Here is a 25,531-nt window from a genome sequence, read left to right as displayed (position 1 = left end):
ATCATCCTATGCAAAATTTCACCCTGTAGCTCAGGTCACCTGAACCTGAGTTTCTAAGCGCAGTGATAAACTGAATCATGTTTTTCCAAGTCCCTCAAGCAAGTTACTTTTTTTAAATGTTTTTGGATTGTTGTTCACAGTGTCTTGACCAGACCATATTCTGTGATATAAAATACTGTCCTCATTGATTTAAATTGATTGTACTGTAGTCAGTACCTTATATCTCTCTCTGTGCAAAGCAGAGACTGCTTCAGGGTTTGCAAACAGAGTTTACGTAGACTTCAGGGCAAGTCTGTGATTTGAAATCTGACTTTAGGGACAGTGATGAAGCATTGCACCAAACTAGAATTTCAAATGTAACCTCCTAAGGCACACTCCTCAGTTCTCTGCAGCAGAATTATACTCCTTTATTTCAAAGCAATGGCTATACGAGAACATTTATTTTCTTCATATTGTGCTTATGGCATCCAGTTAGCTTTAAAAGAAGTTTTATGCTGCTGTCTTGATTTTCTAGCTGTTGTTAGAGGGGACCCAACCTGCAAAATAAAATGATTTTACAGAGTTGTTATTCTAAGTTATTTGACAGTTGTCTAAAAAGGGTATTCTTGTTTTTTAAAGTCTTCTCTTAAAGAGATTGATATAATCAAATAGGAGACAATTGTTCTATAGATTTTTCCCAACTTCTGAGCGCTCTACGCTGGTCCTGCAGTATTCTCTGTGTGTGTACATACATAGACACATGCCCACAGAGAAGAACTTTTTAATTGTATTTAAACAATTGTTTTCTACAGAGCATTCAATTTTATTTAAGTGCATTTGATGAATATTTGTACATCTGTAGATTTGCCTATAAATGTCTCAGGCCCTTAGATATAGATACATATTCAAAGTAGTTCGTGCTTTATTTTTGAAGGTGGTATTAAGGCAAATTCCTGCTGTTTCCTGCACGCTTTCCTTGCTGCCAGCAGAGAGCACTGTTGACGCATCCCATATAGCTTTCACCTATATACCACGGGGACTTCCGCAGCCAGGAAGAAAATTAAAACCAATCTTTTTTGTGTGACACGACTGTAATCTGTGGCTGTAGATTGAGAAGTGGTGTTTTCAGCTGGAGGACAGAATTGTGGGGTCTGTTGCATCAGGCAAGCAGGTTTCTAGTCTACAAGGAGTGTTTGGAGGGCGCAGGCGCAGCAGGTTGCTTGCAAGCCATCAGATAAGCAAAATATCCAGAGTGCCTTTTCTGGCAAGAGACCAATAGGTCTTATGTTGTGTTTATGAAGAAAAAAAAGAAGTCGAGGGGAGAATTAAAGATAAGGAAATACCAGAATTTTGATACAGTGGCACTTACTGGGAGGGAGCTGCAATATAACTGCTGGGCTTTGAAGAACTACAGGCACCATCATCAATATTTGATTAAAAAAGGTCTGTGTGAAAAATGTAAAATGTAAGAGAGAAGTGTAAAGATTAAAATAATCTTTTCATCTTCTTAGCTGAAAAGTTTTAAAAAGGAAATGATGTTAATGAGCCCAATTAACCCATTTACCTGCCTAATGTAATGTGTCGTGTATCAGCATATGGCATGACACACTTTTCTTGCTTTTTAAAGCACCATTTTCAGAAAGAATCTTTCCCATTCACTGCTCTGCAGTTTTGCCTGTTTACTTCCCTTAAGTGACTGATCTGTAAAAAAACTTGGAGCAAACCTCATAAATTAAGTATTCTGGCTTACTGGCTAATGAGCACAATATGTCAATTTTCAGCGATCAAAATAATGTGCTTCAATAATGTATACACCATTCTGTAAAAAATATAATTTGAATAGAGGACCCGCAGGGTCATGGTTAGTCTGAGGTAATTATATGCCACAGGATGGGAACGAATGAAACTGCTCCTAGGACACTGGTAATACCCCACAGAGTCTATATGCCACATGCTGCCTTTTAGGGATAATAAAGTGCTTTACTGTATTTCTACTACTCCATTAATGCAATGATTTTTGCTTGCTAGTAATTATCAAGTCTAAAGCAGATGTAGCCAAGTTTATGGTGTCTAGCATTAATAATTGGTGTGTGTGTTGATGCTAGCTTTACAGTGAAATTGTGCTCTCCTTAATCAAAAATATTCCAATTGCATTTAAACCATATGTAGTAGGTGAATTTCATCCCGGAACTTTCACTGGATTTTTTAAAAATTAAAATCAAATTATTGAAATAGGCAAGCAGAAAAACTGGCTTCTGTGACTGGACAAGGGATCTGCTTCCACCAATGCTGGCTGAAAGCCTGAGGGACCAGTAAGGCTTTTAAGTGGGGGATAGGTCTTGATGCTGAGATCTTTCTGCATGGAGGGATCCATTACGTACTATCTGGAGTGAAAAAAGAAATAATGAAGAATGCTTTGCTATAGGAAAGCAGACTGGATCTCAGTGTTCATTATCTTCTGCTCTGTAGTATCTTGAAACCTGAATATTTGCAGGCAAACTGAAGTCATGGAAGAGGAATGTGTGAAAACAAGTTATGTTGCAATGTGACTTTAAGAGACCTCTGCATGCAGTTACCTAGCAGAAAGGCAACAATAATCACAGGTATCTTCAGCCACGTAAAATGGTGTAGGGATTACGTCAAGTTCTAAGGTCTTTGTGATTGAATGTAGAATGGGGCACAGTCTCCATGCTGAGACCACTGTCAGGTTTTTTAAAATAAATACTGTTAGTGCTTCAACAGCAAACACAGATGTGTCTTTACTGTGGTAAATTCTGGAGTGACTTTGGTTTATTAGCAGAGAACTCAAGTTCATTTTGAAGTGTCATGTGCCTGTGTTATGCTCTAGTGTTTAAAAAGGATGTTTTCGGGCATTCTAAGCTAGACTTACTGCTGTATGATTGCAGAACTAGACTCAGCAATTCACAGTCCTGTGTTTCTGTAGCCACCTTTTTACCACTGATGACAAGTCTCATCCTGTGCTGTGACACAGTTCCAAGCATTGTATGAAAGAGGGAAAAATTGCATTTGCGTGCTCCTTTTAGTTCATTAACCTTAGTTTAGAATTAGGCTAAGTCAATAAGTAATTGAGAGAATAACTGGGGCTTGGAGAACTCATTACCCTAATTTAGTCTAGCAATCTGTAACGAGATTTTAGTTTGAAGAATCTGCATTAAGAACTGTGTTAAGGATAATTTTTGTCTCTGACAAAGGCATGTCAAAAGAGCTGCCTTTTTAAAATCTGAAGGCTTTTATGTGAATTTTCAAAAGGTTGTAAATGGTACAGAAGCCTACAAACTTGTGAGAAATCCAGATAAATGAAAAATTACTCTTTCCATTTTTTATGTGTGTTTAAAATGTAAAATTGAGTTCATTAAAATCCCGAGGTTCTAATTGAGTCCTTTTTTAGTGAGTGGTATTGAGATGCACTGACCTTTGGCAGCTGCCTGGATTTCAGAGCTCTTCTTTCAGAGAGCTCTTTGGTTGAAATGCAGAGGTTTTCCACTGGAATCCACATCAGATGGAAATTTATAGGGCGTATATTGAAATGAGTGTGTTTCACTTTCCTTAGGTTTTCCATATAGTAAGACAGACTTTAGACATTAGATGCTTAATACCTCATTTGATCAATTGCATACTAATAAATGTATTCAGACTTTGTAATAGCTTTATTTTGCTTGAACATTTTCTTCAATACTTTTGTTCCTAATGCACCTTTTAAAAGAAATTTCCTTGCTGAACAGATGGGATATAGCTAGTTGATGGATTTAAATTCTTTTTTAAACTGTTGGTGTATCTTCTACTTTACTATTTGTATATAGTATTAACAAAAAGGCTGCACTAAATTAATCTGGGATGTATCTTTCAAGCTAAGTGCTCAAATAACACTGTAGTGTTGTGTAGATTATTAATATACTCACTACTTTATTTACTTGTATCTATATATCTTTATAGGTATATATGCGCATCTCTATATATGTATGTATTTGTATATATACATATACAGAAATAAAATCTTTTCTTTTTCACTAACTTCTGTGAATAGAAAGAGGAAGAAAAATGTCTGTGCTCACACACAGGCCTAGATTAGTAAGTTGGCAAAACCTCCTTGCTGTTGCGCAGCCAGAGCATTAGATTGCTGCCTGAATGACTGAGAAGCATGCAGCTTTCTGAGCAGGGCAGAGGATGGGCTTTCAGCGTTCATCTGTTTCACACAGCAATCAAGCCAGATCATGATTAAGGTTAGCGATACAATTTTACAAGGGCCAGAAAACCCCGTTTGTTGTAGTTCCTTATTTCTCCAATTCTTTTGCTGCCAGGAAGTTCTAGATTTCTGCACCTATTAAGTTTTCATAAACCCTCTAAAACAATGAAGTGACCACTGCTGCTCTTTGGAAATCCTCTGACGGCTCTAGCCATGAAGTTCCAAGAACACGCAATGTATTGGACTCTGTTTAAAGGAAATTGCAGTGTTGGAGTCATGGTGTAGCCAGAGAAGCGTGGTAATGCTTTACTGAATTATAAGTCAGTGGAAATGAAAAGCAGAATCTATAAAACTTAGCTTTTTAGCCATGAAAGGGACAAAAGTTTTATCAGCTTTTTTAGCAGCATTGTAACAAGTTTTTGAAAGCAGCGTATTTCACAATATCAAGCTGCTTCCCAAATCACTGCCAAGGAAAAAATGCATAGTTATTGCAAAATAATTTCCTGAGCCCTGTATCTCTGGAGGTAAACTAGTATTTAGATAACTTGAAATTTGACCTCAATAAAATTCATTATGTGTCAAGGCAAATCCTTTGTGGCATGCAAAAATCATGAGCTATTCTGCCTAGTAGCATATTTCACTGGGTTTTTTTGAACAGCAGAAGAGAGCCGTTTTGTCCTGGCCTGCTTTTTCTAGTTCTTTAAAGAAGGTGAATAAATTAGTCTTTCCCGTTACAAATGCTACTGTTCCTATTTAACAGAGGACTGTTTTACTTTTCTCATTTTATGTGCCTCAAAAGCATTTGTGTACCTTTTTATGTTGAGAAAACAGTGGAACTGCAGTAAAGGTAGAAATAAAACCAAACGAACCCTATCCTGAACCTATCTTTGCTTTTCCTGGCATTTCACTCTATTCCAAAACTCTTTTTTTTTTTCCCCTGACAATGCACTTTGAAAAAACCACAAACCCACGATTTTTTGAAATAGAACTCCCTAAAGAATTATCAATTCTAGCTTAACTAGAAGACTCTTCTCTGTGTTCCAATATGCCTCTAATTCAAATGTGTCTGAGATTCAGTGTGCAAGTTGGATGGAAGGCTGGGAAATCTGGGCTACAGCATGAACTTGAGCTCCAGGCTGAACGACGCACAGAGGCAGACCTCGCCTCCTCTCATGTCTCCAGACCTGGCGTTACACGTGTACATCGTCATTCTGGTGGATGTACATACACAGCCCTTTCAGTTAGAAAGCTTCCCGAGACTTCACATACGAGCACTCTTCTGTCAAGAGATCTTGTGTTTATTCTGCTGGGGTTTTTTTGGTTGCTTGGTTGTTCCCCCCCTGCCCCCATTCCACATTACCTGCTGTGTTTATAGATTGCATGGCTATGGGGGAACAGCTGTTTCTTTGTTCGGTATTCTAATCTTCTGTACAGCTCCATGTACGCTCCAGTTGTGTAAATTAGTATTTTTACAAGTAATCAAAATGACACAAAGCTCTGAATACGAAGAAGCAGTTTTTTCCTCTTACTCCCAAGCATGTTTTATTCCATGCAGAGTGAAAGACACTTTTCGGCTAGCTCAAATCATAAAGAAATGGTGAGAAACTATTCTGAAAAAGGCTATTAGAAAAACAATTTTTGTATCAAACCAATTTACCATCAGTTCCCCTCTGTTTCCTCTTGGTCACTGTGCTTACCAAATTACAGATTTATCTGGCTTTGCAGAAGAGTCCATAAGGAAAAGAGAAAGGGGTTGTGGGATGAAGTTAGCTAGGAATCAGCATATGACTAAATGCTTTTCCAACAGGGATACGATATAGACTGGATAGGATCTTAGCTTTCCAAACATAAAAGACAAGCTCCTTTAAGGAGTGTTTTATCATACACATTCTAAAGAGTTTCAAGAATGTTTAATCTGTTGAAGCAATAATGTTGACAAGTTCATCTTTATTATCTTCCCAGGAAGAATCTTTTAAAATAGTAGTTCCTATTCAGTTATGGATCAGCATTACCATTTATTAGCAACTGCTTTTCCTCCTATTTTTTTATACCTTTTTCCAGCATGCAAACTGGTGGCTGAATGCTCCCGAATGCCTCTGAAGTGGTATCTTTCCCAACTCTGGGTGTTTGCACATGCACTTGTGTGTTCATATTCCTATTTCTGATGAATTATATTTGAGAAGTTGAAAGGTACTGAACATCTTATTTACAATATGAAAACAACCTTGCTCTTCATCCTACATGAAGACAAGTTTTAGAGTTCATTCTCACACTCAGATTTGTTGTCCTCCCCTGCAGTAGAGGAAAGTACTTTAAATATGCTTATGTTCTTAGTAACTACATAGGACTTAGGCAGAAGTTGAACTGGAGCTTTCAAAAATGAACTCTTGCAGATCAGAACAGGTATTTCTTACAAGACTTTAATGAAAATTTCAGCATACTTGGTATTTTTAACAACTTCAAATGCACAGGTTCTGAATAATGGGTCTGCCCCTAAGCTACTGAAATCTGTGAGCAGTACCAGTTTTTATAACGTAATTGGTGACTGATATAGTCTAAAGTAAAGATGGGAAATGCTTCCAGGCCTTCACTCACAGAAAAATATCCAGTCCCTGATGTAATTTAAAGATTTGTAAGTCTATTGTGGCTTATGTCTTATTATTTTCATACCAACTATTTCTAAAGTATAGATGATGCCTAATAAACAAGTCCTTTAATCATTTTTAAAATGACAAACCTGTTGATAAATTGAATTTTCTCCAACAAGATATTGCTATATTGATTTTAGGACTCCATTTTTAATAAGCAGAGACTGCTCAGAATTGCTTGCTATGACAGTCTTGAAAGTAGGGCATCAACTGACTTGGCAAATGGCTGAATTTATAAGGGAAGTTTTTGCTAGAACTTGAATCCATTATCCTTCTATTGTTGACATTCATTTGCAATAAGGACACTGGGCCAAATCTGCTGCATATATAAACCAGACAGGCATGGGTTTCTCTGGAAGATTTCCTCTTTAAAGGGGTGACTTCAGTCACCAAATTGAATTACGTACAGAGCCTTAATGACAACTTCCATCCCTAAGTACGGGCATGTGACTGGGCGAAGGGCTGAAGCTGTTTAACAGGAGTTTTGGTTAGTACGAGCAGCAAACGTGCAGGACTTTCTAGAGGTAACATAAGATAGCAAGCGTGGAGAACAGCAATGCTTTCTTTCGTAAGTTGGAGCTGACCCACCATAGTGAGGGAAGAAGGATGCCATTTTTCTTAACTACAAAGAGTTTCCAACAACTGATTTCTTCATGTATAGAAGAATAACTTAAGCATCTTCACTGTTTAACAGGCAGATACATTCTTACCTCTGGTCTAGATCATTTTGCTAGAGAGATACGGTACACACAATACTTCAAGATAACATTATGGCTAATCACATTACTTGGAGAGGAAAGGTGATGTAAACCCTGTGGCTAGGTCAACATGTAACATTTAAAAAGTTGCCCGTGATTGCAAAAATATTTTTCATCACTATTGGAATTAATTTTACTTTTATCTGAACGTATGAAAGCTTTGCATGTGTTAAGGAATATTATGGTGTCTTCAAACAGCTTCTGCTCAGTCTACCTACTGAAAAAGGCTTACTGACCTGAATGACTATTTAGATTAGAATCATAGAATCAGAGATTGCTCTTTGGTTAAATGGGCAGAAGGTTTATATGATGATAGCATATCTGTTACTAAAGCAAGCAAATAAAGTGGAAACAATACAAAATTCTTGCACACATTAGACTATAACAAAATACATCTAGGGGCAAACATCCTAAAATGTTTCAGTTTGAAATAGGAAAATGTTTTTGATATTCTAACTTCCACCTCAAGAGTGAGTGTAGCTCGTGTATTAAAACTGTGGGTTTGTATATATACAAATCCATTCTGGGACTAAAAGCATATACATAATTATCAAAATACATAGGTACCTATTTAGCATGTCTTGTCAGAGATATGTACTCAGGGTGTAATGCCAGCTTTTTTTCAAAAGCATCCTTTTTTTCTTTTTTCCTACCAGCTTATGCTTTCCTAGCACAAAAAGAAAAAAAGACTTGCAACGTAAATTTATAGAGGATAAAGCGTAACAGAACCACCAAGGGATTACTGAACTAAATGGGATATATACAAGCTGACAATTGACAACATAGTAATAGGTATTGTGTAAAAACCTGAATAAAAATGTTATGGCCAAATCACCTTTAAAGGATTTCAGGTTTCCAGTTTAAATACTGTTGCTTGTCTTTTTCATTTATATATATATAAAAAAAAAATTAATACTCCTACATCCCTGCCTTTCATTCCTCGTATGTCCTGTCACAGAAAAGCCAACCAAAATCAAACCAACAGCGTTCAAGATAAAAATTCTACAGTGTAGGCCAAACAGCCTTCCTCAAACTCTGGGCCCTGATGCCATCACGCTGAAATGAGGAGGCACAAAGTGACAAATGTCAGTAACTTAATTCCTCCTAGACTGGGACTGCCAGCTACCTTCTCTAGCTGGCAGCAGCTGAAACCCTTCAAGGCAGCGGAGTCCGTTGGAGGGACCTGCAGCCACATGAAGACTCGTGAACCAGAAGTGGTCCACACGTGCTGAAAGTCTGAGAAATACTGATCCAGGTCAACTTTTTCCACATCCAGGCACCTTAGCAGACGTAACCTCATTCTCAGAAGTGCTGAGTAAACAGAATTCTGTAAGTCAACATTTCAATGGAGAGCGCTGCTTTTAGTAATTCCAGGAAACTCCTAAATATGTCCCTTAGGCTACTGGGAAAATGTTAAACCTAATGTTGTCACCTGTAATTATGTAAAGTGATTTTTTTTTTTCCCCCTTCATCTTTCAGTGACCTGGCTAATTTGGTCTCTTTTTTACTATCCTATAGGTATGGGTAGTCAGCACAGTTATAATTGTAAGTCTGCTTTTCCTATAGTACCTGTTCTTATGTACCTCTGCAGCAAGATAAATACATGTGGGAAGGTCCCTAGGGTCTTCTGCTCTTCTGAGTAAAACCATTGTCTGTTCTGTGTCTCTATTCTTGCGATGTCTGCAGAAGAACTTCTGAATGCTTTCTGCAATTTGCTGTCTGAAAGATACCGAAATCCTGACAAAAGCATGTAGCACAGAAATGTGTGTGTTCTACCCAACTGAACGTTGCTTCATCCAAGCTAGCGAACACATTTTTCTCCTGATCAAGGCTGTGGGACAGGTTATAAATCCTCAGCTGAATGTGGATCTGGTAGTGCTGTAAGAGCATATGACACAGGAGCAATTCAAAACACACTGTCAGCACTGACCTACCTTTGCTTCTGAGTTTGAAAGGATGAATGCACCGTTCTGTATCTCTACTGTAGTTACAGCCTGATATTCTCCTATTGGAATCAGCAAAAGCAAGATCAGGTGACAGTTGCCCAGATAGCTGTAAACTTGACTAACACCTTATTAAAAAAACTCCCTATTGTTATGGAAAATTCCTGTTTAACTGTAGAGAAATCTAGAAGCTTCTCTAGAAAACACTGAAAAAAGCCCATTATGATCCTTCTATAAAATCCTGAAACTATTTTGCCTCAGAATTTTATAGGGACAGAATTTTCTAACATGTCCCAAATTGGGAGACTTCAGATTCTGCTGCAGGGTATCTGTGGAGGAGGGTGTTAAAAAGTTCAGTAGAAAGGATTAATACCTGTCTTGTTAAGACTACAGGGCTTCACCATTCAGCATGCACTGCTGACTGTCTTGCATCTGTATTTAGTATGTTAGTGGAAGAGGCCTATCCATTTATTTTCTGTATTCACATCATAAATTAGAAGACACGATACCATTAACTAGTAAGGAGAAAAATCCACCTTTTGATTACAATTGGATAACCAATATGTACTCAAAATATCTATCTGCAGTATTTTTGTTCCTATTCCTGATACGTGTCCCCTACCCTAGCCACAAAGTATTCAGAGTCCTCCTGCCCCCTGTCCCAGCATTGCTATATGCAAAGTCTAATTCTGGAATAAATGCACAAGTAAAACAGCACCAGCTACAGCAAAGAGATTGAACGAACCCTCGTGAAGCACAGAACAAAGCATGGATTAAAATCCTGGATGACTAGACCAACTTCACGTACTTTTAATGAATATTTTAGCTGAATATATCAGCCCAGACAGAATAATCCTGCGGTATTTCAGTACGAGGCTGCAGTAATAGCTAACCTATCAACATGCTGTTTCTAGCAAATCAGAGACCTAAGACTTAATCTACATCATCTAGAAAGCATGTGTGCAGAAAATGTGTAATGCCAGATCTTGCTATGAAAAAGAAGATTAAGGCTGAAAAAGGATTAGAAATTAATTAAGGAGCTTCTTCATGTTTCCTGATATCCTTTTGATCTGTGACCAGCCTATCTTCAGGGTCTCTGCTACTGATGCAGTTGTTAGTGATCGTTCAAACTACAACACTACAAAGGATTATCATTACGCTTTAGGAAGAGCTGTGGCTTGGTGGCTTGGGGTTTGTTTTCCAGTTCTGCACTTTCAGATCTACTGCAGGGATCGGTGGGGAGGGATGCAGGCTAGAAGCTCAACTTTCAGGGCTCACGCTACTACTAGCAAGCAGTCCTTCGGTGGTGGGCAGATGTGGGATGTTGCACCACCACGGGACTACAACAGGGAGTTGATAAAGCACCTTTCGGAGGTAGCAGGAGAGCTCTCAAATAGCCCCAGCTTAGGGACAGGGAAGTGGTCAGAACCATGACCTGACTAATGAAACACTGGGGAGACACGAGCTCCTATCTGATCAAACTCTTCCATTTTCCAAAATTAAGCGAAGTTAATCCTGGGCTCAGTTTTGCGAGCATGACAGCTATGAGATGGTTTAGCAGCCTACAGTACAGAGACACCGTATAACAAGAAGTTAGACACCAACATGAAAAACATTACAGCTTAGGGAGTTTCATTCAAGCTTTGCAGTGTGCTCACTGAAAGTTTTAAACTGTGTGTGCTCCACTCAAAGGTTAAGAGTATGCAGCAGAGAAGAATTAATTCTGATTGATATTAATTAATTATAGTTAATAGTAATGATTTTTAATTAATTATGGTATTTACTATGCAGACAGTTTCTCATTTTTGACATGGGATGTTTCCATTTTCTGGAACTTGATTATACTCTAAAAGTCAACCTTCAGCCCAGGGAGGCAGAACGATTACTATTTTGTTTGGAATTCACAGCTTAACTTGCACACAAATGGAACTAATACTGCATGACTGTATGAGATATCCTATAAAGAGGACCCTCAAGCTCATTTCAGTGAAAATCAAATGTATTTTATCACATTTGTGAATATACAGCTATGAGCAGGTTCTGAAGTAGAGAGGGTATCATATGCACTGACAGCATTTATGAAAGCAAGTGGTGATAAAAGAGCACTAAACAATTTTTTGAGAAAGATTAGACAGTTTGGTTTCAAATGAAAACTCTAGAAATGAGCAGGGAAAAGCTGACTTGTCAAGAAGAAAGATTTTTATTGATTGTGTGTATTCTAGCACAAACAACACTTCCCTGAAGCCCCCCTAAACTCACGACATTGATAAATTAGACAAAAAAGAATCCCTGAATATTAAATAGTTGCTTCTAAAAATGTTAATGGTGTCTGAAAATTACTACTGATTATTATTACAAGATGCAACATGATTCAACACAAAGTGAGACAAAATCAAAGCATTCATTTCCTACAAAATTTTAATATATGAGTAATTCCATGCAGCTGTCATGCTCGGCACTGTGGTATTTAGTTCATTCCCTTTTCCAGGACAAATTCACAGGAGGAACCTAGTCTCTCTTGCATACATTTCAGGAGTTGCTTAATTTTCCATTTTCAGCTGCAGGTTACCACATTTCCATACTGCTATGGGCTGCTTTAGGAGAGCTGAAAATTTCTTCTAACTTGTCTGCCGCAGTGTTTGGGGGATAAAGCAGGACACTTCTTCCTTGCATCCACACCGACACATTCACCAGATCCCACAAGGCCTTCATTCTCTCTTTCCTCTGCTTAGCTCGCTGTCACTAACACGTGCAGACCACTGTCTCCAGCTCTGAACCTCAACACTGAAGCCTTCAGGCTGGGTTTTCATGAGGTATCAGTGCCAGACTTACTCTGCTTCCATTTAAGCAGCAGCATTTCAGTAAAACAAAATTAGATCAATGGTGAGCATGTCCACACTGCCTGATCTTCTCAAACAGAGAACTTGGAGCTGCTGCTGACAGAGGCAGCCCCAGAGCCAGAAACAATATGATCCTGCTGGCAGCTAATTGGCCCTACCAAGCTAATAAGAGGGAGTTGTTTAAAAAGTGTCTTTGCTGCAACCTGTGCAGCCATGGATTCATACTGTCTCCGACATGCAAGAGTTACGTTTTCAAACTACTGTCAAATTCTGTTATTTTTGCTGAGAGCCCCAATATAGAAGGTATTTGCAATCTGTGCAATGCACTGGATTGATTACTAGCGAATTTCCTCTCTACTGTTTTAAAGGAAAATCCTATTTACAGCAAAACCTGTCATTTCGCAGAATCCACGTACTTTTAAAAAGAAAAATTTTGCTTACTACTAAAAACCTATGGCAAAGGATAACTTCAGGGAATATTTAACAATACCTGCAAAATACAGGAAAGGATTCAAATCTGGTATAAGTACCACATTTAAATTCCTATGAACTTTTTTATTATGGAAAATACAGCTAGCAGCTGTTCCTCTTTGTCTTTTGACATTAAATTAGTAATTATTGTGTAGCATGTGTGTGCAAATATTTATTTATCATTAGCTTTATGATTCTCTTTCTTTTTTTACCACCACAGCTATTCAGCTCCTTTAAGTATTCGAACAATTATGTAAAGATGCCATTTGGGAACCCTAAATTGTACATTTTTTCCATATGTGGCACACCCAACCTCCTGTTCTCACATATACATATAGATGACTGCATCAAAGTATCTTATATTTCATGCAGTAAACCAGTTCCTAAGAATTACCATATAAACGTCAGGTGAAATATAACAAAGCTTAAAAGGGCCTCATTAAAATGTATTTATCAAATAACTTTTGCCAACTGGAATGGACTCAAGAAAGCTTCTTGCCATTTATTTATATGGAGCCTGGTGTTCTTTTTATTGATGTCAATGGGAAACTGAGTGATAATTCTCTCATGCTGGATTTACCGTAGTATAAATCCACTGGCCTCTAGCTACTTCTGATTTACACTGTTATGAGAGGAGACTCAGATCTAGAGTTTATAGCAAGGAAGGATGCCTTGTGAAGATAAGTAGTCATTCTTTATGTATAGCTCACTCGGTTTTCTGCTTTGAATACTCAGTCGATGATCATTTATAGCAGAGTGCATATAAATCAGGCTTATGAGATACTAAATCAGGTTTAGGGTAAATTTTCAATTTGCCCTAACATGGCTGAAAAATGGTGGGTATATTTACTTGTACAAGTCAAGTGGCTACTCGCCCTGTGTTAGCATATGCACACACAAGATACAAATTTAAGCAAATGCGTTTGTCTAAAAACTACGGAGGTCATCTGGCAACTTGGTCCACATACCTAGAGTTTTATTTGAAATAAAATACTTCATCATGTACAAATATTTTGTTTTTCTTTAAGATTCAAAATTCCTTGGTGATTTCTTTTAGATGAAATGCCAAACTGTCTCCTGGCAGCATAGGAGATCTGAGGATTATTGGCAAGTACAGAGTTTTGCAGATCGATGCAATGTTTATGAATTCACAAGAAGCTAATTAACATGCAGGTTATCCTGTAAAAAAACCCCAGGTTGTGGACTCAAACCCATAGCAAGATCAGCTGGAATCAGGCTATTTCTACTGGGGAGAGAGGCACCACCCTACCCCAACTTTTTGGGAAAATTTTGGCTCTAAGCAAAGTTTAAGATCTTATTTGATTTTGACAGAAAGATGTCTTCAGTTAGATTGAAATGATATCATATCATCTCAGTAACAAAAGGCTGTATACAGCAACTAGCAGTGATTCTTCCTGTGCCATCCTATTTACAGGTAACCTGAATATCAGCAAAGGTCCAGATAAAGTGCTCTTTGTAGGACACGACAAAATGCACAACTTAGTCCCTTTGTGAGTGTCGAGGAGGATGACAGGCCTTGATTTGTTGCCTGGTTGATGGGGTCCTGATGTGACTTATGTTCAAATGCTGCATCTTTATGTTTAGAGATTCAGAAGTACTATACGTACGAATAAATTTATACATGAGTTAAGATGTAATGCACCTCTTGTTCATAGCTTAAGATGTGTAATTTTACATAACCGTACGTATGAACAGCACTATATGGTTAAGTCAGCTTCATGTTGGGAGAAATCTGCAGCGAGTGGGCAGGGTGCACCGGGTGGGGTAAGGTATTCACGGGAAACCACTCGGGCATTGTTTAACCAAAACTCTTGGCACAGCAATCTTATTCACAGTTTGATTTCCCTTTGCCTATACTCCTCTGCCTTCTGCGCCCTGCCAAATTTAGAGCTCTTATTAAAACACTTTGCTCCTTCCATTTTGTTTCTTGTGGGCTCCCACCATTTTTGTATTCCTAATATCTAACATACAAATATATGGGGATGTGTGTATATAGATGAAAGACTTGGTTACTTTGACATCAATTTAATTAAATTGCTTCAAATCTTTATCTGGAAACTATGTAATAGTTTACATGGATTTATTTTTAATTGATAGGGAAACAATACAAGGCAGATAAATCATGGTTTAAGAGGGGCTGTATCTATGTAACAAAACTGATTTACTGTTAAATAAACTGGTACAAACTGCAGTATAGACAGGACACTTGGATTTGGAGTTCTGCTAGCATCAGTGGGGAGCTGGGGAAGTTTCAAGCCAGGTCTTTTTCACTCAAATGATGACAGCAAAGGCACGTATCATTTATTTGATTTATCAAGGGAGATTTTAAGAGGCCTGATCACTCAGAAAATGCAGGCCCTTGTCCTCAGCTGTACTGAATAAAATGAGCCTTCACTGAGCTCCTGGAGCGTCGTAGTATAGATGGCTGAAGATTCCCCCCAAATGACCAAAACCTTTCAAAAGCTGGCAGCTAACAACACGTTGCTCTCTAAGGCAGAACATTTGTGTTTGGATTCCCACATGGACCTTTCCTACCCGTTCTCTTATTCAGGGTATATTTTGAACTGCTAGGGACTTAAATGCCAGCAATATTCACAAGACAGCTATCTCTACATCAATAGAGATAGCGCTACTGGGCTATCTTTTCAAGTCCTGGGAGACATCATAACAGCATTTCTGTCTTGCCTTGTTCCAGGCAGCTGAATAGAGGAATACAGCAAAAAAACCCAACCCAGTCGAAGCACCAGAATTTTGCTAGCAAGTGAATGGCAGTCATCCAGTGTAGTACAGTATGGATTCTCAGAGACCTTAAGGATACTACCTCTGTTCCTAAACACTCATATGATGCCAGTAACCAGAATATGTACCAAGCTTTTGGATCTTCAAGCATATTGGTAAGTTAAGGTGACACAGTCCATATTTGAAAGACTCCCCTCCAGCTAACGTGGGGAAAGAATTCACTCTGATCTGAGCAGTTGCAATTCCGTGATTTTAACAAGGTGCATATGTCTAAAAATAAAACAGCCAAGTAGGAATGCATGTCTAAAAATAAAACAGCCAAGTAGGAATGCATGTAGTAGCAATGGTGTGGGGCAGAATTAAAGGATTTTAAGGAAACACACTGCTTTTTCACACAGCACAGAGGTGAAGCCTGTAAGATCACCCTGTGCACCAACACGTAGCTTTTGGGGTACGTGTCCGGTGGAGCCTCAGCTGTTGAATTCCAGCATCCAGCCCCTTGCAGGGAAAAGAGGTGTTTCTAGAGGAATACGTCCCTTCCTGCCCATCGCCAGTCTCTGTGGAACATCCTGCTAACATGTGCTGGGCTGACAGTGACAAATAAGACCGTCATAACAATTATTTGGATCAATTTCTTCCCCAGTTGTAAAAGGATATTGTAGAAAAAAAGACATTTTGTAGATTATTTAAAATAGAAATGAAGCTAATGCCTTTTATGATACAGAACTTGTATAGAACAGTCAGGTACATCTGACAATTTATAAAGACATTGTTTTTTGCTTATGCACTCCCTAGGCAACAAATTATAATGATCTAGAAAATACTCTGGAAGTGTCTAAGCAACAGAAGAGAACTGAAAACATTTGCCATACAACTAACTGCATTAGAGTAATTGAATTTCCCTAAATCAAGAGGAAGAATTAAATTAATGGAGAAATAGTTTGACAAGTTTGGCTTCAGTTAGTAGACATAAGCAAAATCATTACTTAAGCATATTGTTAATTATGTTTAAATCAAGAATAAATTGAGTGATAGCTGTTAATTAGGCTTGTGTGCACAAGAAAATAAAACAAGCAATAACATTACAGCAGGCTATAAATATGTAAGTGTGTTTGCACAATACTGCTACACATGCGAGATGTGGGTGAGGGAAGAGGGAGTGCATGTGGTTGTGTGTGCATGGGGACAGGTCAAAGTTGTTTTATTGTTTAATATAGATGAATGAACAGAGGCTCTAATTCTGCCATCAGTTCACTCTGGGCCACTGATTTACCCATTTTTCCTTTAGGAATGCCAGTGAGGACACACAGAGAAGATTCAGGATCTTTATGAAGTGCAGTCCTCGCACATACTGTTATAGCCAGAGTCAAGGATCTCGGTTCCACAGGAGTTGATGGCCCAGTAAGTTGGGAGGAGGGGTGCGTCATCAGAGGGTAGAATCTGCTGAATATGGTGAACCCTTAAATATGTTGCATCGTGCAGACTGTAGTAAAGGGCCGTATAGGTGTTCAGATGGCATTAAAATTCTTGATAAAGCAAAAATATTTGGGTCTGAAGAAATATAAATGAACTCATATGAAGCATCTTTGTATCCCTGGCTGAGTTTCTAAGCCCTAAATCAGCCCCGGAGGCACTTGTGTCCACATACATGTTCATAAACAGTCTAGAAAATGAAAGATGAACTTACATTAACTGATTGATTCTGTGAACCAAGTTGAATCATACTGCTATTTATGTATACAGACTTCTTAATTCAGCAGTTTAGCTAAAAGGACAGAGCCGTACATGTGAGCTTGGTATGCTGTGAGAGCAGTGAAGACAACATCAACATAATCAGGTAGACATCAGTTGACCTAAATCTGCACTGCAGCATCGCTGCACTGACAGCAATGAGAACAGGACAGCTAACATCATCTGTGAAAAAGGTCTTAAGAGTTTTGCATTTGAATTGTTAAAATTTCAGCCTAGGCTGACTTGTAGTCTATGTGATTTTAATAAAACTAACGAAATTTAATAACTTTGCGGGGAGGGGTAAATCAGAAAGTTATACACTTTCGTGCCTTCCTATGTCCTTTTGCCAAATCCCGCTCAGTGGAATTTCACTCACTGTGAGTGATCACAGGCTTTCCATTGCCAGGTACCAAAATGCCTTCTGGGGCTTCCTGAACAACATTTCTCCAGTAAGTTATACCTGAGAAAGTTAAGGGTACGTTTTGACTGCACAAAATAAGACAAGCTTAAATACATATATGGGCTGGTATTAGCCTTGGCAATGAACACATGGCAAAAATTATCTCCTTTGACAGAGAGAGTTCATTCAGCCAAACCACAGCGTTAGACCTTGAAAACAAAACATTCATCACGGTGAACCTCCCCGCTTGTGCAAGGTAATGGAGAAGTGCAAACTAAAACTCCTGGGTAACTTTTTATAACTGCATCTTGAGTGCCAGCTCCTTCTTGTCTGCAGGCTTTTCATGAGACATAACTTCGAATGGGAGACAGGACTAGCAGCATAAATTGCAAAGCAGCAATATTTAGTTCTTGTAAGTTAGTGCTTGAAATTATTTCCAAAGTCACAGGTTCCTGAGACTCTCTGATATCACAGCTGCCACACTCAAACACCACATAAAAATTGGACCAAGGGGAAAAAAAGAAAGATACAGCAAGTACTGGGTCCACATTAAAGAATGATTTCTTTTTCAAACATGCAAACAATTTAAAAGAAATGGGCTCTACAGCACTTTTTTTATGCTAGTATTTCAAGTAGATACTTAATCAATTCCACAGAATATTTTCTGCAATATACTGTTAAACAAAGGGACCCAAAAGCCTCAGGTCATCCAACATATTGATTGAAATGACCCAGACTTCTTTGCTGTGCCATACGAATTTACTACACAGAGAACCTTTTTTTGGTGCGCGGACAGACAAAATGGGTGAATAGGCTACTCATAAACAATTTGGTCTTCAAAAAGAAAGCTCAGAAACTTTAGTTCCCGCTAGTCAGTGGGACACAAAAATTCTTAATATTTCTAAAAACTAGGTCATCGGTCTAGGGTAGAAGCGATCTTGCTCTGTGCAGTAATAAAAATATGAATCACACACAAACTAGTGCCAAAGAGCAGTTACTGTAGGACAACAAAATGTTGAAAGCCATCACGCAGTAAAATTCTTGTGCGTTATAGTGCATGAATGCACTTTTTTACATTCCTCTGATAAAAAAGTATTTCTAATGTCTGCAATTTAGTTCTTACTATTTTTGCTGCTTCCCATTACATTATAAGGGTAGAAGAAAATTAAAGGTTATCATTAAATTGCACGAGTTACAATTTAAAGAAAATGTCAGTCAGTATTAAAGTAGTTTAAAAACTGAATAGACATTGATAACTAAATTATTATATGGAAACAGTCTGTCTGTGGAGAAAAGACAGTTTCCTCCTCCCTAGTGTCAGTAGGCACACGCTCTGTGTTATTCGTGACTTCCTTTCTCACAGTCTCATTTCTGACCTTTCTTTGTCAAGTGCTCGTTGAAGGTGAGGTTTGCATTTATCTACCTGCTGGGCTCCCATCTGCTTCTGAATAAGCCCAGACCTCGACCTCCTTCTAGTCACAAACCTGACAGACATGGTCAGTTTTTGCATGTGCTTTGTTATTTATTGCAACCAGTGGCAGCCTGGAACTCTTTAATTAAAGTCAGGAAAAGCGAGCAGATTTGAGATGTAATGCTCAAACTCTTTCACGTGATAATGTTTAGATGCTGGAACTGTAACTTTGCCTTATTGTCTGCTTCTCTGTTCAGCTGACAGCATAGCAGGTTCCAGTTAATGTTCACATCTTTTCCAGTATGTGGACATTACCTGAACTCTGATCAGGCCCTCCAACAAGGGCCGTATTTTTAGAAGTGTTTTGAACCCAGGAACTCAAACTGAGAACAGTGGAAGCTACTGGGAGTTCGCAAAGAGTGATGGTTCCCTTATTTGCTAATTGGGTACTGAGCTATTTGAAAATCTGATCAAAAAGCAAATGCATCCAAAATATCTGTTATTATCTGTTAAGGTATGACTGCTAAAATAAAATAAACCCTCAAAAATTCAAAGGGCTCACCTACACAGTAGCTTAAGGAAAAATAACACACATTTAAGCAGCTATCACTGATTCTATTCATTTCTGGCCACTCTAAAGTATTGAAAACTCCCAAGAAACACACTGAGAGATGGAGTCATTCTTTTTTTAATATATGACTTTTACTTTTTTCATGTCATATTTTCATGTTTTCTTGTGTATCTGTTGGGAATAAGCACTTCTTTTAAAATAACAAAGGCTTCATTTTGTATATATCTACTTCTCAGTCCAAACTGCAGGACTTGTAGCAATTACATGGAAGTGGGAAGCCCTCTTATCAGCACTCACTGAAAAACTGGCCCGTACACTGAGGCAGCCGTCAGAAAAGCCAAAATTCCAATTTATACTCCAGACACGACTAGGAAAGCTTCTCCATAAAATAGGACATAACTTTAAAATACAAATCTGATGAAGGATGTGAATAATAACCCCTAGTATTCAAAGCACAACTTCAATAATTATAATCAGTAAAGTGAGGTACAAGCATTTAAACCCAAGCATAGCTCTCTTTTTTTCCCATAAAGAACTAAGATCAGCAAAACTAAATTAACCACATGACAAAAGAAAGTAATGCAAAGACGGAAGGAAAAATGCAGTAATAAGCTATAACATAAATTTAAAGTCAAACATGAGGAAACAAAATTTTGGTTTGAAAGTATTCAGTGTAAATGTGAATGTCTCTTAAAAAAATCAGAAGGAAATAAAATCTTGATTAAATAGTGTTAATTAATGATAATGGGTAGCTCTCTTCAGGAGGAAAACAACCTATAGTTAAACAATGAAGTTCAATTAGTAGTTACCATCCAAGGTTTATAAATATCATGCTGTCTTGGAAATGCAGATTCATGGATACTGATCTCTGTTACCCTAAGGAAAATACACAGTAACTGCAGCAAAATTATGTGGACTCAGACAGCCATAACTGAAAGTAGAAGCTGGCTGTAATCTATTACTGGTAATTCCCACTGAGTTGATTATGCTATTTCAAGCTCAATCAATGATGTGCTAAAAGGAAAGCCCCTATAAAAATGTCAGTGCAAACAAAAGGAAAGATTAGGATGATTTCCCCAACACTGATGGAGTTCCTGATGCTCCAGATGCTGCTCTGCTAAGCAGCTAAAGACTTTTCACTGCTACCTATAATGGGATTTCTGAAGAACAAATATTTTGCTACAAAATTCACTAAATTACACAAGATCATAGGTACTTTGAAGACACTTCCCAGGGTGGTCTCTCACCCTGGAAAGTCACAGTTTTCCACCTGTTTGTTTCAAAGCACGCAACACCTGAGTTTAACAATAGTATTTGGAGGAATGTTTCCAATAGACGTGCTAACTGCTTCCCACTTTGTGCTGCTGCACGCTGCCTACCTCAGGCTCAAAAGGAAAGTGGTTGAAATAACAGGAGATTGAAATTGAGGGCACATCTGTACTACAAACTACAGCATGATGCTCAGACCTCACTGAAGATGGCTAGTGAAAACCATCTGGCCACAGTAGCAAGGATCTCCATGTGAGGGTTGTTTTTAAATTTTGTTTCAGTTTATATTTTATCAATGCGATAAAGTTAACATCCAAGGTAAGGCACCAACCTAAGCAACCCAGATAAGATGTCAGCAATAGATTTCTGATGGCTAAAAATGAGAAATCCAAATACTTAAACCAATATGCTGTGCTTTTCCTCAGAATGCCTCTGAAAGTTATCTCTAGCTATAGAGTACCTTTTCCTAACTGCAATACCTTGGGTGAGAAGATACACTGTCCCAAATATCAGAAGTTTTGGATTGCTGGAGGGAGGAGCTTGCTGCAAGTGTGTTTTCAGATGTCTGAAATCCCCTGCATACCCCACACGTTCTCATCCATGCTGCTCCCCCCCCAGTGATAGAAGATATTTTATTTCTGCTATCACGTTAGGTAGCTCCCCAGATGTGAACTAGATCTCAGTAAGTAAAGACAGGGAGAATTGCTTCGAAAGCACGCTCCTGAGCGGAACTAAAACTCTGAAGTAGATGCACATTTTAAAAACTGCAGATGATTTTTATAGGACTGGGCTGTGAAAACAGATACATATTTTTGCTGAAAGTATTGACCTGCTGCTTATAGCTCTTAGAAAGTCCAGCCAATGCTAGCATGGCAGCTACAGGTGATTATACAGATACCAATGGGTTATTAAATCTCCTCCAAATCAATGCCTCGTCTCCCGGAAATGGATTTAAAAAGCTGCAGAGGTACAGAAACACCCAAGGGAATTATACAGAAACCATCCTATATTTTTTAAAAATCTAATTAACTGTAAAGTAATTTCACTCCACTGAGACCATAATAGCAGAGATGTAAGAGAAGGAGCAGTAATTTGCTTTCCTGCCTATTGATTTCTGGAAGATAACTGGAAGAGGCAGGTATTTTTAGCCCATCTTAAAAAAAAAAGTTTGTAAGTAAAGTTTTTTTGGTGTTCACGCAGAAAATCTAAACGACATTTAAATGTCTTGTTTTGCTGCATGCTCTATTCATGCTTTGGAGTTTCATCAGTAAGTAGGAAGAGATAGTTAATAGCTGTAACAAGGGGCTGGTCTGTGCTTTGGAGTTTTCTTTCTGATCCATCAGGAATATTGACTTTACAGCCCACCCACTTCCCAATATTATATTGATGGAAGGTAGCTCTGCAAGCCTACCAGGTCACCTACAGAGGTGTTCAGGAGTGCATTCCGCTGCCCATCGCGCTGTCTTTTCTTTTCAGTTAAACTGTCACTATTTTGCGAGGAACACTGAAAACATCTGCCAGCGTTAGTACCGGTGGGAAGGCCTTTCCACCCTGACCAGCCGCCTGTCTGTTTGACAAGGATGTTACGGCACCCACACAGCAGAGTTAGGAGAGGAAATTCCAGGAGCACTGAGGCACGTCTTGCACTGGCCACCATCGGGGCTGATGAGGGTTGACACATCCATTCTTGCAGAGAATGGCTGCCAAGGAGTAGCAGGCTGTACTGAATTTTACATGAACCTGTCAATATAGTACATAACATTACAATCTTGGCGCTCCTGAGAGACTTAAATCAGCAAGACATCACCTCATAATTTACTGCAAAAATAATATTTTGTCTAATATTAACTAAATTCTGCTCTTATTTATGCCCTGTTGGTTTTGTTTTCAGAACATCTCATGCACATACAATAGGAACGTTGTCACTGTACTCAATTCTGCTCTCAGTAATAGGGCAGCAACATTGATTTAAACAATGGTGTTCTGGCTTTCTCGTGTCTAAGGATGTGTGTAAAGGCAGGAAGTTCAAAGGATGGAATAAATCAAAATAAATACAAAATCTCTATTGATTTCATCCTGGGATTTTAAAGCTAGAAAGAAGATGTGATGATAAAATGTAACATGAAAAAGGGCTTAATTTTGGCCAGTGAGTCTTTTTCAAGACTTGAACCAGAAACTTGTTGTAGTTTAGGCTTTTTTGTGAAGGCAATGAAAGAATGGGACCAGGCGCTGAACTACTTCAAAGTTAGAGATGGCTTGACTGGACTGGCAGGTCAGTTTTCAGACAAAGCCTCTGATGTTGTGAGGAAGGTGGTGTTTCTGAAACACCATGTAATGATGCTTCTAAGCAGGTATTTCACTGAAAATATATATTGCAGAAACTAGGAAAGTTACTTCTGATCTTATCTGAATGGGGATTACAAACAGAATCAAACGAGAAGATTTCACCAAGTTTTAACCGTCCTTTAGTTTGACCACATCTAGTAACACACCAGGTGAGCATTTTCTCTTTAAACAAAATGAACTTTCCAACTCGGTGTCACAGTATCCTTGGTTGTGCTGTAGCCATAATTCCAGAAGAAAAATTCTGGTTTGGTATTTTAAAAGTCACCTTCTCTCCATTACATTAATCTGCCAAAGTCCGACTGCTGCAGTTAAACTCACTCCCACAATTTATCACACACACACAAACACACACAGAGTCTCTCACACACACACTACTCCAGCTGGCTTATTTCTGGCAAGTAATAGGTTTTCCTTCACACTTAAATCTGTGTCTTAATTTTAGTTCATTCTCTTTCAAAACCAGAAGCCTACAGTCTCCCTAACCCTAATTTTTGTTCTGTCTGCATCTAAACTGCAGGGTAGATATTCAGTGTTATGATAAAGTGAAGCACTTAAGGAAAAATTCATATCAAAAGTCTTGTTTCTCAGAAGTAAAAGCTAATACTCTGGTTTGGGAGTTGCAATCCTGTGCACATAATGTGACTATTTATCATTGTTGGGCACTTTTGACTGGATGATCCAAGATTTAGTTCATAGTTTCAAGACATTTACAAGAAGATAAAGGAGAAAACATTTGGTAAAAGATGATCCCATATGTTATAAATAATGACTTCTGTGGTGTCACCATAAAATATCTTGTAATAATGAACCAAGGTGAATAATTCACACAATTTTCTATTGGCTTGAAAAATTAGATTATTTTTTAGGAGCTAAGTGAACAATAAATTTCAGTTCCAAATGAGCAGCACTGCAAATAGCCTCCAACCCTTATGCAAATATCCACGAGTAAGGGAATAATGTCCAACCCAAGTGAACATTGCTATACTCTGCTCATATAGGGTATGTCAAAACAGTATGACCATATAAGTCACTGGTAGGGTATGCTCCACCTGTTTAATAGTTTTTAAAGGCTTTTAAAATGATTTTCAAATATACCTAATGTGGTCTGTGAGTTGTTAGAATTATAATTACGGTTCCTATGACAACTAAAGTATTAGAACACTGCAATCAACTGGTTTGCTCACGTGTTCCAAACTTGTGCTTTATTTTTCCATAGAAGGTTATTTTCCTCAGGAAGTGGTTGCTGCCCTAAGTTGTTCAATAAATTTGAAGATTTGTTACTGCATTCAGTAGCAAATACATTCTTGTAAAATACGCTGTAGGTGCAACTAAATAAAGGTAAAGGCTGAAACTCTCCCTTTTTATTGTCAGCAAGAATGACATGGTATATGGAAAGCTCAGAGGTTAACACGCTAATGAAAGTAAAGTCAAGCCCAGTGGTTTGGTCTGATACGTTGTCTACTGGGTCTGTGCAACTCCACCCAGAAATAAATACCCTGTTTGTTGGAATAATGAGTATCTATATCAGTGTCCTTCTTGTGAATTGTGATGTACAGACATGAAACTGCTACAATTGATAAACTAACTAATTGATAAACTTAAAGAAGGAAAATTCCTATTTATTTAAATAGCCTTCATATTTGCAGGATTAAAAACCAAATATGGAGAAGTAGCCTATTTATAATAAAATGGCAGTCTACAAAATTAAAAGAAACCATTTTTTAAGCAATACTTGTTCGTTGTTCAGGAAACTGTTCATTTCAGCCTGCTGCATTCTAGAATTATGAGTTTCAGTCTTTAGTACTGGAGAAAACCTACTATTCACTAAGGCGGCATAAAGTATGTATTAACTTTGGTTCCGTCATGCACCCTCCACCCCCTTAGTGTATCCAGAAGTTTCCAGTGCACAGGGATGGAGGCTCAGTCCCCACAGGGTATTAAAAATTAGTTATCAGTTAAGCAGATAAATGCTTTCTAATAGTAAATAGTTGTTTCGGTTACTAAATACTGAGATATGAGGACTAGGAAGAACAGTTCTTCTGACCCCTCCAAATATCCTGTGTTTGGGTTACTACTCAGATCTAATGTGCATCATCCAGCCTGTGTTTCAGCCATAAAACATACGCCAAACTTTGGTGAAACGGTGTCATTTACTACTGAATGATAGGTTTAATAAGTTTAATATGGACATGCAAGTGAG

The 25,531-nt window shown here is 38.2% G+C and overlaps 1 protein-coding gene and 1 long non-coding RNA gene across 8 annotated transcripts in view; one reads left to right on the top strand and one right to left on the bottom strand.

Annotated features, from left to right (window-relative positions):
- The window catches only part of CA10 (carbonic anhydrase 10), a 206,739-nt gene that overhangs the window by 52,286 nt on the left and 128,922 nt on the right, over nt 1-25,531 (bottom strand). The window lies entirely within an intron of this gene.
- LOC129214698 (uncharacterized) overlaps nt 1-25,531 on the top strand; it is a 177,843-nt gene that overhangs the window by 130,970 nt on the left and 21,342 nt on the right. The window contains exons 3-4 of the long non-coding RNA XR_008579782.1: nt 15,560-15,758; nt 16,892-17,004. This is a non-coding gene — a long non-coding RNA (uncharacterized LOC129214698). The remainder of the gene's footprint in view (nt 1-15,559; nt 15,759-16,891; nt 17,005-25,531) is intronic.

Source organism: Grus americana, chromosome 18 (genome assembly GCF_028858705.1).
Source record: "Grus americana isolate bGruAme1 chromosome 18, bGruAme1.mat, whole genome shotgun sequence".
Lineage (NCBI taxonomy): Eukaryota > Metazoa > Chordata > Aves > Gruiformes > Gruidae > Grus > Grus americana.
The sequence above is the reverse complement of the archived record's forward strand: the minus strand, read 5'-3'. Positions and strand labels throughout refer to the sequence as shown.